General features: G+C 42.4%; 1 protein-coding gene and 1 long non-coding RNA gene across 2 annotated transcripts in view; one reads left to right on the top strand and one right to left on the bottom strand.

The window, feature by feature from the left end:
• The window catches only part of LOC121675489, a 35,021-nt gene extending 30,110 nt beyond the window's left edge, over window positions 1-4,911 (top strand). Inside the window, exon 2 of the long non-coding RNA XR_006020082.1 lies at window positions 1,095-4,911. This is a non-coding gene — a long non-coding RNA (uncharacterized LOC121675489). The remainder of the gene's footprint in view (window positions 1-1,094) is intronic.
• Window positions 1-15,705, bottom strand: part of NTF3 (neurotrophin 3) — a 49,388-nt gene that overhangs the window by 19,048 nt on the left and 14,635 nt on the right. The window lies entirely within an intron of this gene.

Consider the following 15,705-nt stretch of genomic DNA (forward strand, 5'->3'; position numbering starts at 1 on the left):
CTGGTTTAGACTAGGGGAAACTCCACTGCAGCTGATAAAGTGAAACTTGTGCAAACTAATCACAAATGACAAGAGAAGGGCCCCCTCTCTCTCTGGTTCTGTTCTATCATTATTCACATTCTTCAAATACTCAAACCCATAGCCCTGACTCAATGTCTTTTCACTGGGTTAATCTGCTTGCTATCAGTTCAGCTTCTATTTGTTCTCCTGGTGGAAAAAAAAAATCAAACAAACCATTTTAAAAAGGATCACACAGAGAAGTTGCACCAGCTCAACCATGAAATTTTAACTGAGCCTGTATTAAAGAGGCACTGGTTTAAAGCAGAAACAGTCAGGGACTGCACTACTGGGAAAAATTTCTTCACAGAAAGGATTGTAAAGCATTGGGGCAGATTGCCCAGGGAAGTGGTGGAGTCACCATCCCTGGAAGTGTTCAAAACACACGTGGATATGGCACTTGAAGACAGTTTAGTGGTGACCATGGAGGTGCTGGGTTTCCAGTTGGATTTGGTGATCTCAGAGGCCTTTTCCAACCTTATCAGCTCTGTGATTCTGTGATTCCATGCTTCCTCTTGCCTCTGACACAACCACATGGTCAGAAGACTCTCTGAATCTGTCTGTCAAGGATGGATCTTCACCCTTTCAATGTCTCTGATTGTGGAAGGCAGCTCCATCTATCTATACATGCTTGTGCCTCTGGTTGTTTCCAGGTGGGCTCCACCTGGCAAACACACTGTAGGGCCAGGCCAGATCTACTCTGGTGTTTTCCATTTTGTTTTTTAAAATAAAAATCTCTGTCAGACAGAGGTTTACCTGTACACCATGGACACAGATGTGCTGCTGCAAAGTCCTTGTGTTGTACAGCTTATGCTTGGGAAAGGACATGGATCTGGTGGTGGTGAAATCCTTTTTTTTTGTCATGTCCTGTCATCCATCATTAGAGCTTTGTTGGCAGAGGCAACTGCTGGAATTATGGCTCTAGACAAGCACTTCTCCTCAGCTTCAGGAAACTTGTGATTTGGGATTTTTAGAGTATTTACTGTCATGATATTCCCATCAGGCTGAACTGTGCTCCAGTGATTCCTGTCTTGCAGGTGAAAATCTGTCTGCCAAAGAGACAAGCTGACCTGCCTGAGGTGCACAGGAGGCCCGTGGTGTGACAGAGCTGCACTGGAAGAAGCCAACCTAAGCAGAGGCCAGAGAAACTTCAGGGTTTGGACCTGCTGGTTCCTGCAGCAGCACACTTCCTTGAGTAGTACCAAAAATGAACTTTGTTTTGTGTTGTGACTTGTGGTTAGGTTCTTTGGTTTCCCGAAAAATCAAACTGCAACCGAAACTCCGGCAGCAGTTTGGATGTTCTTAAATTTTTATGCTGTCTGGATTGTCTGATACCAATGGCTCCAAGATTCTCTGCCTTGGCTAGACTTCCCTTAGGGGAAATAGCACTTCCATCCTTTCTCTCTGGCCATCTGGTGAAAGTCAAACACCTTAAGATCCTCTCTCAACAGTGGCCAAGTTAAAAGTTAATTAGGAGGGACTTAGGGAAAGACACACAGGCTGTATCACCCCATCAGACTCACATATCACAGAACTTGCTGGGAATTGGGTGAGATGGTCTATGCAGACATGGAGAAACACTTCTTGATTTTGCCCCACTATCATTTCTGGAGCTTCTGGGTCTCTGCAGCACACACCTATTGTATCATTCCCTCTGCCACAGCCCCAGTTTCTCCTGCTAGCTCCTCCAGCAAGAGCAATTCTACAAAATGTTCCTTCCTCTCTGCCATCTCTGCACAGCAGCTTCCAGAGGAAAGAACAGCTGCAAAACCTAGTTCCCCCCTTCACACGTTGTAAGAAAGCAGGTACTTTCATGCTCCAGAGATGTCCCTGAACACTTCAGCTCAGGTGGGCAAAGCAGGACAGGCTTTGAATGCAGAAAATTGAGCACATTATCAGGGAGCTGTTGAGGTTTACATCTCTACTACAGTTTTTATGCTTAGAGCCCTACAAAGCTGAGATGGTGTTATCTGAAGTGTACAGAAGAAATTGGTGCTACTTGTAGTAGAATTTTTCTGCTTGCAAGGAGTTGAAAATGCTTTAAATCACTGGAGCTTGTCTCAGGTACAAAGAACCTAACTGGGGTTTGAAGCACCATTTAAAATTGAGCAGAGAGGGAGTCAAAAGCCGAGGGCGTCTCAAAGAGTTAAAAGTCATGAATCTGGCAAAAGAAAACGTGAGTCAACGTCAAAAAGTTTACAAGCTGACCATCTGAAAATATTTTGGGTTCAGTTCAACAGATCAAAACAGCTGATTTGACTTGAACTTTAAACCAAATAAACAAACAAAAATATGTTTAGAAGCACAAATTGTTTAATTGTTGGAAGTGAACAGGCTTTCCTTCCACACAGTTTGAACTGAACTGATTAGATTTTGCTGATTCAAAACGTTTTCAGGAACTTGGGGAAACTTGGATGTATGGTGTGTTTATTACACAGTGAGAATCTCATGTGATTTCTCTAGGAAGTCTATGACTCGAAGGATAATATCATTACAGTGGAATTGCAGGATCTAACAATATTATCCACAGGATCTGAGGAACAAGGATTAAAAGGCCTTGGAAATCCATTTTCTCTGATGATACAGGCATGTGAATTTTGTCTAGAAGGCCAGATCTTCTGTAGTTTAGCAGCACTGAGTCATCCCACTGGCTTGTGTCAATGTGAGGATCTGGCCCTAACCTGAAAATACTCCAATGCTTTGTGAAATGATCTCATTCAGTGAAAAAAAACAAACCTTGATTGTCAGCATGTGTCATGCAGGAGCTGGGTTTTGGTTGGATGCCAGTGCACTTTTTCACCAGTTCTGAGATTGACAAATTTATTTCTTCCCAAGAAATTAAAAAAAAAACCTCTCTTCTCCTCCCTCCTACCCATCTTTGCTCTTCTCCCAGCTGTCATCACTGTTTACAGTTTGAGTAAGTGAAAATATATATTTACAAGTACAGCTTACTGCTGTGTTTGCTGGTATAGACTGCCTGAGGGCATATCTACGAATCCAGCTCCCATCTCCATCCAGAAATACACCCCCTCCTCTCGTCAGCCTTGCCCCTCCTCTGCCCTGTTGTCTTAAGCTGGGTGTTCAGTCTTTGCTCTTGGATTCTGAGCTTTATGGGAGGGAGGCTGGTGCCTTGCTTCGTGCCTGGACGTGAGCGCTGTCGGATCTCAAGCACTGAGTGATGCTCCCACCACTCCCCGGCGGGGAAGGCCAACCCTCCTGCCCTTATCAAGCATCTCCAGCTTGGAGATCCTGCAGGCTGGATTAACTGAGGTCACAGAGCAGGAGAAGTGTCATGTGCCTGCTCTGCAGCTGACTTGCTTCACCTTGTGGGGCTGTGCGTGAATGCAGACTTGGGAGAAGGTTTTATTTTCAGCTGCAGCCTCGTGCTGTGGCCCTTCTCCCGACTGGACACGTGCCCATCGGACACTCCCACAGCAACCTGGTTGCCTGCCAGCCCCAGATGCCAGAAGCATGTCCCCACTTCCTCTCCCCTTACACGAGGAATTCTGCAGGGTCTCGTTCACTACAACCCAGAAAAGTTGTGTCTCACACAGTTTGGGGGCAGTGAGGCCAGATCCTGACCAAGGCCTCCAGATGTTATTGCAATAGTAATGAAAAATATACCATAACTAACCCAGTGATGTCCAATACATTTAAAATTGTGCTTTTCAAAAGGGTTTATAAAAATGTTGCCAACACTCATGGTCTTATCAGAACTAGGCTCCAGTATTGTGCAGATGGTGTTTGTGGCATTCCCAGTGCTCAGGACTTCGAGTCCTGTTGAGACCAAGGAAAAGCTGATGGTTCTTGGAAATTTTGCAGGATTTCTCCTCAGAGAGAGGTCAGCTAGTCAGACAGGAGTGTCTGTTGGTTAAGTCACTAACCTGTGTTCAGTTCCTAACTCCCCTGGGAATTGCCTTTATAAGTTTGGGAAAGACATTAAGGACTTGTTTATGCTGATAAAGTTAACTTAATTTTTTTTTGTACTGCAGCATTACTGGTGAACATGTAGCTGCTGCATGTTATGCCAGTAAAGACAAAATATGTTCGTTTTAGTCTGAGGTGTGTTTGCTGAATTTGATTCAGTAGCACAGTTGAAAGATTTGTTTGTTTTGTAGCTAGAATGCCTTTAGTGGATCTGAGATAAAAGAAGAATGCAGCTTTTTAAAGCTACTTTTCTACCTGTGAAATGGGAATGGAAGTAATTAATCCCAATGATACTATTGAGATACTGTAGTTACTGTAAAAGCTAAGGGGCTATATTTGTGGTGGGAGCTGCTGTGGGAGATGAAGATAGCTCTGTACCCAAGGTTCCCTGGATATATTCAAGTATGGGCCAAAATATATTTAGATATTTGTCTTAACTGCACATTTCACTCATCTCTGTCACAACAACTAAAAATAAAAACTAGGGAAAACTAGGGTTTTGCTGGCCACTATTTCCCTAGCTGCAGAACATCTGTAATAAGGGTTTGCATGAACATAGCTGCAAGTGATGCTGCCGGACACAGACCTGGGAGACTCACGGCTGATGCAGACAGTGTTCAAGTGGTCTGTAGGTGGCTTGAACAGTGCTAGAGAAAGGTGTGAACCCACTCACCTCTCACTTCCAGGAGGACATTAACAGTGGGGTTTGCTGATATTTTAGTAGAACATAGGATCACAGAACCACAGAATGGCCTGGGTTGAAAGGCACCTTAAAGATTATCTGGTTCCAATCCCCTGCCATGGGCAGAGACACCTTCTACTGTCCCAGGTTGCTCAGAGCCCCATCTAACCTGGCTTTCACATATTTTAGCTCATCTATGTGAACCATGATACTGATTTTGCTAATAAAATTTATCCAGACACTAATTTTTGATCCAAGCTCCTTATTTATTTTTACATAAGGCCATGCAGAATCAATTTCAGTTAAAAAAAAATATGACCCTCTTAATTCTCAGTGAGTGTTTATATGGCCTTGTGTAACCATGGAAACATTTTGTGCTGACTCCCTTTGTTACCAAGTGAAAACTTTTTTACAATAATGAAGTTTTCCTGTAGGTCTGCCCTTCCTACATGTAAAACCTCACAGTGATGGCTTAGACAAGATCTGAGTTCAAGAAAGAACATAATTACATTCAGTTCCTTTCAGTGAATCATCTGGTCCAGAAAAAAAGGGGGAAAACCAGTATGATAGGAAGGATTCCCAAACTCTGATGAAAGTGCTCACCCCCTCAGCTAACAAAGATGTTTTGCTGCCTTTGTATCTTTCAGGATGAATAACCAAAGAGCTCTCTAACACTCTGGGAAGTGACAACGACTTTAAAGCCCCCGTCCTTTGATGGCCTTAGAAAAACGACTCAAAATTTTTAAACAGGATAGGTATTTGAGGAGAATTAATGGGATGAGCGCATCTACCAGCTAGACAAGTCCTGCTCCTACAGAGTCTGTCAAAGACGCACCTTTCCTGGAATGTGGGATTGATAAAAAAGAGAATCCGGCATCACATTCCCTACACAGATAAATTGGGACACTAAGGGATTTAGCACATGCAGTCTGTGTAGAATTACCTTTTGCTGATAATTTTGTTCTGCACAAAAATATGTTTCTTGGTTAGGGGTGGAATCACTGCAGTGTTCCAGGCAAGTCCTCTCCTCCCATTTTCAGAATAACTAGCACAGGAAAGCACGAAAATTGTATCTAGTTCCTAAAATATGCAGCGAAAAAACTTATCACCCTAAAAATGCACATAGAGAAGTAAATTACAAGTATGAATAGTGCTAAGTAGTCATAGCTCACTGGCCCCAAAAGCAGACTGTCCTGGCTCTTCTGTCACACAGGCTACATAACATAATCAGAGCTGGTGATCCTGTGTTTTTCTCAATCTTTTATGACTTTTCTATCGGTCATTGATTTGTAATCTGACAGCCAGAAACATGAACCATACAATGAATAAAACTTAAAAATAATTCCAATTAATGAGTCTCCATGCACTTTCACAATATGCTTTTAGCTATTTTCATGCTTCTAAGCAAACAGCTGTGTATCCTGCATGCAGCACATTTCCGGACCAATCCAGCTCCACAAGAAGTTAGTGGGAGTCTGTCTGCCTGTCTCCTTTTGGAGAGATGGACTTGGACTGATAAAGCTGTGAGAAACACTGGGGAAACCTTTGGGAACGCTTACTCAGAATTACTTAATGAGGCAGGATGAAAATACACAATCCCTCTGGTATTCCCTAATCCTTCGTGTTTTCAATAACACTGAATGTCAAGATATTGGAGACCAGAATTTATCCCCTAAACCCTAAACCATACCCACAGCGAGACCAAGCAGTGGGGGCTCTGATCTCTTCACATTATTCATCTCAACGCTGTGCCAAGGAGACCAAAATTCTGGGGGTTGAGGAGTGAGACCACTCGTGGATCCTCTCCCTTTTGCTCCCCAATACTCCCAGGCATGGCATCCCAGGTGGCACAGATCACCAGTTTGTGAACCTGAACTATCCAGTGTGAATGGTCTTTTGCCTTCTCAGGCTACACTCTAACTCCTGGTACTTTCAAATATACAACCTCTCACCATTCCTGCTTTGAAAGCCTGGGAATGTGTATGAATCCAAAATCTTGACAGTCCAAAGATGTATGAACACACTTTCAACATCTTTTCCTTTCGTCTTTAAAGCATCACGTTTTTTTTTTCCTCCAGGGTTAACGGTCTTGGATTGTAATTTTGGGTTGGGTTTGGTTTTTTTTAACCTTCTCCCATGAATTCTCCCATGAAAATGGCAACTTTATGACTGCCTGTCACTCCTATTGGAGCTTGACCGTCTGCTGCAGTGTCTGACTGGTGGCTGACCCACTTGGCATCCTTAAATCATGCAGCAGGGACTTCTGAAATAACAAATCAGGGCCTCATTTGCTTGACAGCCCCTGGTTGTGACTGAACCATCACAGTGTGGCATGGCAAGAAAAATGCTACTTTATATTTGAACCATCTGGAAGCAAGGACTTCAACAGACGTGAATGAAAGTTTTCTTTAAAAAGAAACATGTGAGTCACTCCACACAGTTGATCTTTCAAAATAGTGCCCTGAGTAGGAAATCACAACCACTATGCTTTGCAAATCTCGAAGAAAGTAAGAAGAGGTAAGAAAAAAATGAAGTAAGTTGAGGATGAGTAACGAAGGAACCCAATAAAAAAAAAAGGATGTAATTCTGCCATAAATAGATAATGCTAATTTCTTAAGTATAATTCTTATATTTAAGAATAAAGGACATTCATCCAAGTGCAAAGAGTCATAAAAACTAGTAAGATTTTCATTAAAACCAGACTAAGGTTGTCTTTGTGTCAAGCCCTTTACACTGCATAAGTCTAATTAAATGAATTTCAGCAACTTTAAAGCTCCTAATTTTTTCTTTTTTTGTTCTGGGGCTATTTAGTAATCCACCATCATTGCAACTGTTTCTTGTTTTTATAAACACAAAGCCAAACCCCTAAAGGAGAAACTCTTAGAAACAATTTTCCAGTATTAATTTTTACCTGAATATTCAGTTTTCCGGATTTACTCTGTGTGCAGGAGTGGGTGGGCTCCTTTTTGTTGTTGTTGTTGCACAGTGTATGGAAGAAGAGACATGGAGCTTCGAATTTATGCTACACTCAGAAAGAAGTGAGGGGAAACAGATTTAGTTGCCTGAATCCTATGTTTTCAAAGGGAGTACAAATGTCAGCCAAATTTTTGAAGATTTGCATTATCAACAATGATTATCAATCTTTTCTTTTATTTCCTGCTAGAAGTGACTGCAGGAGGGTGGGTGAAATATGCCAGGGATCCTGTTCTCACATCCCAGCTCTGGGATCAAACGGATATTTCACCTTCTAAAGTGATTCCACTTCCCAGACAAAGTTGCATTGTCTGGGAGCACCACAGGCTATGGTGTGGCCTGTAGAAGTTTCTCTCAATGTTGGCAAGTCTTCAGGTTTCCCATCCAGGTTTTTTTTGTTATTGTTGTTGTTGTTTTTTCCACATTGCCTTCATTTGACTCCAGTTGGCACAACAATAGATTAGAGGCATCCCATTTAGCCTCACAAATCCTAATAGCCATAAGGATTGTATTTAATTAAGTGACTCCCACCTCAGCAGAACGAGACTGCTTTGACTACATTACCATGATAATCAACAATTAAGTTGGCATTTGCCAGCCATAACCACAGATGTCTTCTTTGAAGTGTGGGAGAAACAGCACTAATGTCAAATACCACAGTGTGGGAACACTTGGCATGCAACACCAGCAGAAGGAAATGGAGCTCTTGGCCATGCTCCTGGAAGATACTGTGATGGAAGTGACATAGAGACATAATTAGGAGAATTCATACATCAACAAGCTCTGCACCTGCTTTGCTGTAAGGGTGTTGGGGAAATCACTGTTCTTCAGCTCTTCTGCCGTGGAGGTATCTGAGACAAACACACCCCTGACTCTGATTTTAAGAAGGCTGCTGAGAGGCCTTCCCTTCACTTTGATCTCTACATGTACAATAAGCAGAGCTGCCCCAGCAATGCCTTTGAGCAAAGAACTACCTTTAAATCACAGTCCAGTAGTAGTGCTCATATTTGGTTTGTGCATGTCTTGCTCAGTTCCAGTACAGTAAGTTCAATAGGCCTGGAGCTGAACTGCAGCACAGCCATTAATCAAAAACCCTGTAAAATTGAGTTCCAGGAATTTATAAATGCATAATACAAATATGAGCTGTTAGATTTTTTTCTGTAAACTCTACATCTCAGTGATGCTTCTTGTCTCCCCAAGCACCAGCCAGCATAGGTTGTTCCTGATTCCTGTCTGCCTCAACATTTTGCCCTGCTTTGTGCCTGCTTTCCAGTTCACAGGCCTTGGGAAGGGTGGAGAGCAAGAAAATTGCCAGCACCACAAAAGCCTACCTATTTTTTTCCATGGGACAAACAGGCCATGACCCCCTAGTTCTGTGATCAACTGTTTGCCTAATTTCTGAACTAAGATGGGCAGGACTGCATCCCTCCTACCCACATGCCAGCAGCCTGTCCATGAAACATCACAAGTTCAGTATAACCCCAAAATCCACCAAAATATTTAGGAATCTCTCACTGACTTCCTCTGGATTGGTCTGTAGGGTTCTAATATCTTTGCTTTCAGTGGGCAGACAAGAAATAGTACCTTTTGCTTTCTCTGAAGGCAGGTTCTCTCTGTTTGTGCTTTCCTTTTGTATGAAAACTCTCCATTCCTCTCCTTCACTCCTACTCTGTGTTAAACCCCCAGTTTTAGCTGTCATGGATGAAAGTCTGACACTGGAAAGTTTTTCCGTTGGTCCCACCTCCTTCTGAGACCACTTGACCTTCTGAAATGCTGCTTGGTGATTATTTTGGAGAGGGCTGAAAATGGAGATCACTGTTTTTGCCTTCCAGGAGTGACCTGCAAAGGAGTTTCCCAGTGAAAGAATTTGTTTTCATGTACTCTGCAATGCTCCGTTGTGCCTTATCCAGACTGTGATGGCATAAGCACATGTTGGTCTCTGACTCAAAAAGTCTTGTCAAGTAGGGAGAGGAGTTTTCTTGTAGGTGTTTGGGGATTTTTTTAGTTTGCTTTTAGTTTGGCACATAAGCACACCTCAGTAATTCATAAGGCACTGAAGATATTCATTGTAGCCCAAGTAAATGGAGCCGATGTTTAATTTTTAATTTTTCATTCTTAAGTGCTGATGCAGAACACAATACTGCACATGCAGTTTACAAGGCCCCCACCACTAGCATTTGGACTCCATTTTAAGCCTATAAATCGTATGCTGAGTATAGTGCTTATTTGGGTCTGTTAAATATTTCCTTCTTGTTTGTTCTTATCAACATCCAGTAATGATATATACATATGTCATGCAAGACAGTAAATATGCAGACATTTCAAGCAAAAGTTCAGTGCCATATCTCTGCTGATTAATGCATAAATGTTTGAAACTAGTATAAAAGCTAGGGCAGTGATAACCTTTAGCAGAGAGCCGAGGAAAGAACACAGCAGATAAATGTGCTCCTATGAAAAGTGCAGCAGCAAAACTCATGTGCCACCCAGCCTCCATTTCAGGGACTCCAGACAATTGTGTTCCCTAGTCCTGTTCATTCCCAGGTGTATTTCACTCAGTCTGAGAGGCAGGAAATTGCATTTTCATCTTTATTCTTCCACCAGCTGTAAGCTAAACCCATACTTGAAGGCTATAGCAACAAATCCATTAAGTACAGGAATCTCCTGCCACTTTGCTCATCAGTCATTTTAACTCAGTCCTTCTATTTTTCATGGTTGTACCAGATGGAAGAGGAATCTCTCCTACACGATGCAGTTGTGAGAAGCAGCAGGTGAGGCTTTCCACAGTGCTGTTGATTCCAGCACTACCAAAAATTTAAAAATGCAGAGGGACCTCAAGTGCTTCAACCTGAGGACACAACTGAATGATGCAATTGAGAGTAAGAGGTCCTACGATTCAGGAAAATGTCAATGACCTGTTCAGCAACCGTGTCGTAAATTTCCAGCCAAATCCTGTTACTAATATAGCCTTGCTACAGAATGAGACCTGCACTTGTACCTCTCTTTCTAAGTGATTGTTTCATGAGGAGAAAATTAGGATATGAGCCGAAACCCCCTGAGCTCAAGTTGCCAGAACAGATTTTTGTCCCTCTTGATGTGACAGTGCAGCAAGATAAGAACTGCTTGGCTGAAGGATCAGGCAAGCACAGAGTGCCCTTCTAACAGCAACAGGATGCTTAGAAAACATGTAATTTTCATCACTGGAGGCTGCTGAGAACAGGATAAACAGGCATTTATTTACAGGGAAGAGTTTTTGAATACGAGAATGGTAATCTCTTTATTTCCCTTTATGATTCAATGTGATTTTCTTGACCAAATCTTCTACTCCTTGAGATTCCCAGGGCTGCTGCAAGAGGAGAGAGAGGTGTGCTTCATGTACAAAAATGTGTTTGCAAATCTATGGCTAATAGATGACAAAACTTGCACAGAAACACTGTGATATGTTATTTCAAGTTTAGTATTAATGCCTATTCCTGAATTCATTGTCTTTTCAAGCTCACTGGACAGCAAAAGATAACAGGTCCTAGAAAAACCCCTGAAACCTAACCACCAAAACAACTGGCTTAATTTTTTCCTAAACTTTTTTTCTTCCTTTACTTATTTATGCCTCATTGTGTAAGAAAAACCCAGAATATGACACTGATTCTGTACCCATGCTGTGTATGGGCAGAAATCCAGGTTTGCCAGCCTGACAGGGAATGCATTTAGCCCTGAGCCTGTCTGTCTCACTAAAATAGTTATTGAGATCTGGTAAACAAAATATGCAACGAGGGTGTCAGAGCTTCCATGAATATTTCTAATGCAACCGCGTATAATTACGATTATCATAAATATCCTGTTTACATAACACCTCAGTGGATCTGCTGGATTCTCTGCAGCCTCTATACATACAGTGCCATGAAATGCAAACATTGCCTCTTCCTAAACAGTCCTTAACAAACATACTGTGAAGTCTGCATGTGGAGGGAGACATCAGCCAGGAATATCCAAGTCTGGGTTTGTAAGGAAAAGCACGGAATCTTTTATATCTGCATGAGATACAGTGGTGTAAGAACAGCAGAAAATCTGGTAAGAATCTCACCAATACTTCAAAATTCATAGAAAACTGGAGTTGGAAAGGCAAAACTGGGGTGAGAACTAAGTACATTTTAAAAACACTCACAGGTAACAACACGAACTGTAAGTACCCCCTCCTTGCAGAAAGCCAGCTAAGCACTCTCATAGAAGTCTAGCACATAGCAGGTGTTGAAAATGGAAATGCAATTTCCCAGCTAGGCTGAGATCCAATATTTATGAGCCAAGTCTGTGGAAATAGCAAACTGCCAATAGGGACAGAATAATTTAGCGGAAAATCAAGCAAGTTTTCCACTTCAAGAGAATTTGTCATTCACCTTGTGTCCGATCCTACTCCTACCAGTGTCTGGATGCATTGTCTGGTGCTGAAGCAATCCTACAAGACACTAAAACAAAGAGGTGAACATCCTCGTGGCTAGAGCTGATCAGAGCTACGTAGGTATTTGGCAGAGCCGAGTGATGCATGGCTGAGAAAGAGAAAAAAAACCCCACACACCTGACAGGGAAACCAACCTGCTGACTTGCAGCAGCACCACTCACATTTCCTAGGCAGGGTTTTAAATCCAGATGAAATGTTGCATTCACATTTTGACAATGTCAGATATGCTTAGAAACTTCTATCATGTTTGGGTGGAAATGGTTCACAAGCAACAAAAGCTGCTCTGAGATCTCTGGAGCATGGAAATGCGACTCTTGCACTTTGGGACTGAGGTCAGGACCAGAACTGCAGAAGTAGAATGGCTCTGGAGAAGCAGGTCTTGGACACACCTCCTGCCCAGGCAAAATCCGAGGCACCTGGATTTTCCCTGTAGTTATAAGGGGAAGAATTGATAACTGCCAGACAGAGGGATCTGTGCCTGTCAACACTCCTAACTCAAAAGTCAACTCCCAAATTTGCTTGAGAATTTCCTGTCTCCTTCTGATAAGGCTCCTGTCTCCTTTTGGCAGACTCTCTACACTGAACTGCCAAGCTATGCATAACAAGCCATGTTTCATGGGTATTTGCACAAATTTGGAAACCGGTGGCACCACCACACATGGCCCAGATATCACTGGATCAATGCAGAGCATTAAGGTGTGGGGAACTGAATGAATATGTCAAAAATATTCAAATATTCGGTGAATTCCCCTTTTTCCTTCTGTCTGAAGCTTACTGTGTTACAAGACTGGGGATGAGGCTGGGCTCAGGCTGAGCTCTTGGAAAAATAGGCCCTAAGTGGAAGAGCTCGAAGCTGGGTCTCTGTAAGGGTGAAATCCAGCCTTTGAGAACTAGTATAAGTGAATTATGGTGGCCCTGCCACCACCCCAGTGTGTTTGCTATTCAGGCAGATATGCCAAATAACCTCCACGAAGCAACTGCTTTTTTTGAGCTGGAACTTATTCCTGGACAGTTTGTTGTAAGCACTTGGTCAGAGTCACAGCAAGACACTTTGGAGCCTGTTTTGGCAACCCTTCACCCTCCTTTCCCTCTTCTTTGAGTTCCTACCGGCTGCTGCCAGCAAAGATTCCTGCATCTCCAAAGATCTGCAGGGTCTCCTCTTGGAAAAGGGGAACAGCTCTGCCACATGTCCCTTTTGGTGCTTGGTCCTGATCTCCTTATTCCTTGCTTGGCTGAATATTCCAAAATGACAGGCTGTACTGCTAAATGGGTGGAATGGGTTTGTCCCATCCTCTCCTAGACACTTCACTTCCAAGAAGTCCCCATTCAGATAACTCTTTTTACAAATTTACAATAACCACCCTCAGATCAAAGCCCAAAATTCCCTTAAAAGTGCAGGAGCTTGAAGGAGTGATTATGGAAAGCAAAGCAAAACAAAAAGGGGGACTGAACACTGGCAAAATTATTTTCTTCTTTTCTCTCAAACTGTACTTAATTTTTTTAAAGCAGATGCATTGCCTATAACCTGAAACTACATAGGCCAACATAAAAGGAATTTTTATGTGTAAATAGAAATGTGGTTGGTATCAATGTGTCCATGAAATTTATATTGTGGTGCTTTAAGAGACGGAGGCCAAAGACAGCTTTGTGCCTGATCTGTGAAAAATGAGGTTTTTTCAACTGAAGTAGCTCAGAAATGTTCTGTTCATCTGAGGAAATCGGGTTATACCCCAAGAGCTGAGTGTATAAATGGAAAAATATAAAGAAGTTGACTTGCTCCCCGAAACAAAAGAAACAAGAATGAATGAATGAGTGAGTGGATAAACAACTGAATGGATGTCAGAGGGCTGTGCTGGGGTTTAGCAATGTGTTACTAATAAGAGCCAGTGGAGGAGTATTTAAATGTGCAGTACCTGGGTTCTAGCAATGCATTACTAATTACAGCTCAAGGAATCTTCCTTAAAGCATTCATTCAAACTGGTTTGGGTGTGAATTCATTATGACACAGGCAGACCACTGCCTCACAAATTCTCACCCGAGATATTTGCAGTTCAGGGGTTCAAAATGAAAACACTAATCCCAGTGAGTTGATCCTAGTACAACCTGACAATTGAAACACACACGGTAAAGCTGGTCCAATTCTTTTTAAAGAATTTTTTTATGTGGTGAGCACTAGCTGTCTGTCACCTGGTATCTTCAGTGCATGACTCGAAGATTCTCACCCAATAAAAAGGCAGGACCTTTTTCTTTGGGGAAAAGTCCCCATGTACCCATGCCCAGTGAGAAGGGCTGCATTTTTCTGATGCACACCCTTCTACAACCAGGTGATGAAAGGAATTTACTCACTTAAAGCTCCGTGCGAGTGCAAGTTCCAGCTTGCTGTGGGTGAAAGAGCCTGAGAGCTTTGGTCCCACTTTTCTCCAAAAGCATGATTATAACTTGCAGGGACTGCTGATCCCTCTGAAACTGCTGGACTGATCAGCAAGTCATGTAATTGCATTCCTTTTCCAATATCAGGGCCTCACTATAAACCTTTGAGTTCGCTGGGTTCACAGAGGCACTAAATAGGAGGACTCTACAAACTGGGCTGTCAGCACTGAAGATCACAGGTTTACACTGGGAACGAGTGCTTCCCTCACTGCAATGAGCAATAAATGAAATTAAACAGGACAACAGATTGATCTTCCTTCTGAACTGTAAAGAAAAGCTATATTTGCATTATTTCAGGTCAGGTAACCATCAGAACACAAAGAAATAGAAATAAGGTGTGTCTGCTTTTCCAGAATTCTCAAACAAGAGACAGTCTGGTCTGACACCCAATTGCTTCTAAATAATTGTTAAAAATTAGGTATGATAGCAAAATCAATATGAAAATATTTGTTGGAACAGAAATATTCTTTTGCCATGCAGTTATTGCTTTAGAATTGTGGTTGTTCAGCCTGGAGAAGAGAAGGCTTTGGGGTGACCTCATTGTGGCCTTCCAGTGCCTGAAGGGAGCCCACAGGAAAGATGGAGAGAGACTCTTGACAAGGGCCTGGAGTGACAGGGCCATGGGCAATGGCTTCACACTGACAGAGAGGAGGGTTAGATGGGATATCAGGAAGAAATTGTTCCCTGTGAGGGTGCTGAGGCCCTGGCACAGGTTGCCCAGAGAAGCTGTGGCTGCCCCATTCCTGGAAGTGTTCCAGGCCAGGTTGGATGGGGCAACCTGGGATAGTGGAAGGTGTCCCTGCCCACGGCAGGGGGTTGGGACTGGATGATCTTTAAGGTCCCTTCCTTTTATCTTGATTTAAATTCACATTTTAGGCTGTAGATTAAAGTTTGGCATTTTTTTGTTGTTGGGGTTTATTATTATTTTTTTACATGATGAAATACTCTTATTGCAAGGAAATTAGATACTACCAAGAGAAAAAGAAATAAGGTTGAAGAAATGCTGACACAAGTTTGATTGAGAAGGAGGAATTCTGAGGTGAAGACACAACCATTCCACTAAATCTCTACAAACATTGAGGAGGGAACATAGCAAGGGTCAGAGTTACTAAAAGTCTTTTATGAAATGGGAAGGCAAGTAAGCAAAACTGTTAAATCATCATCTGATTAAGTAGATGGAGATGTA

The sequence above is a fragment of the Corvus kubaryi genome, unplaced genomic scaffold (assembly GCF_017639235.1).
Source record: "Corvus kubaryi isolate FWS band 111438036 unplaced genomic scaffold, C.kubaryi_AGA036_p1.0 74, whole genome shotgun sequence".
NCBI classification, from domain to species: Eukaryota; Metazoa; Chordata; class Aves; order Passeriformes; family Corvidae; genus Corvus; species Corvus kubaryi.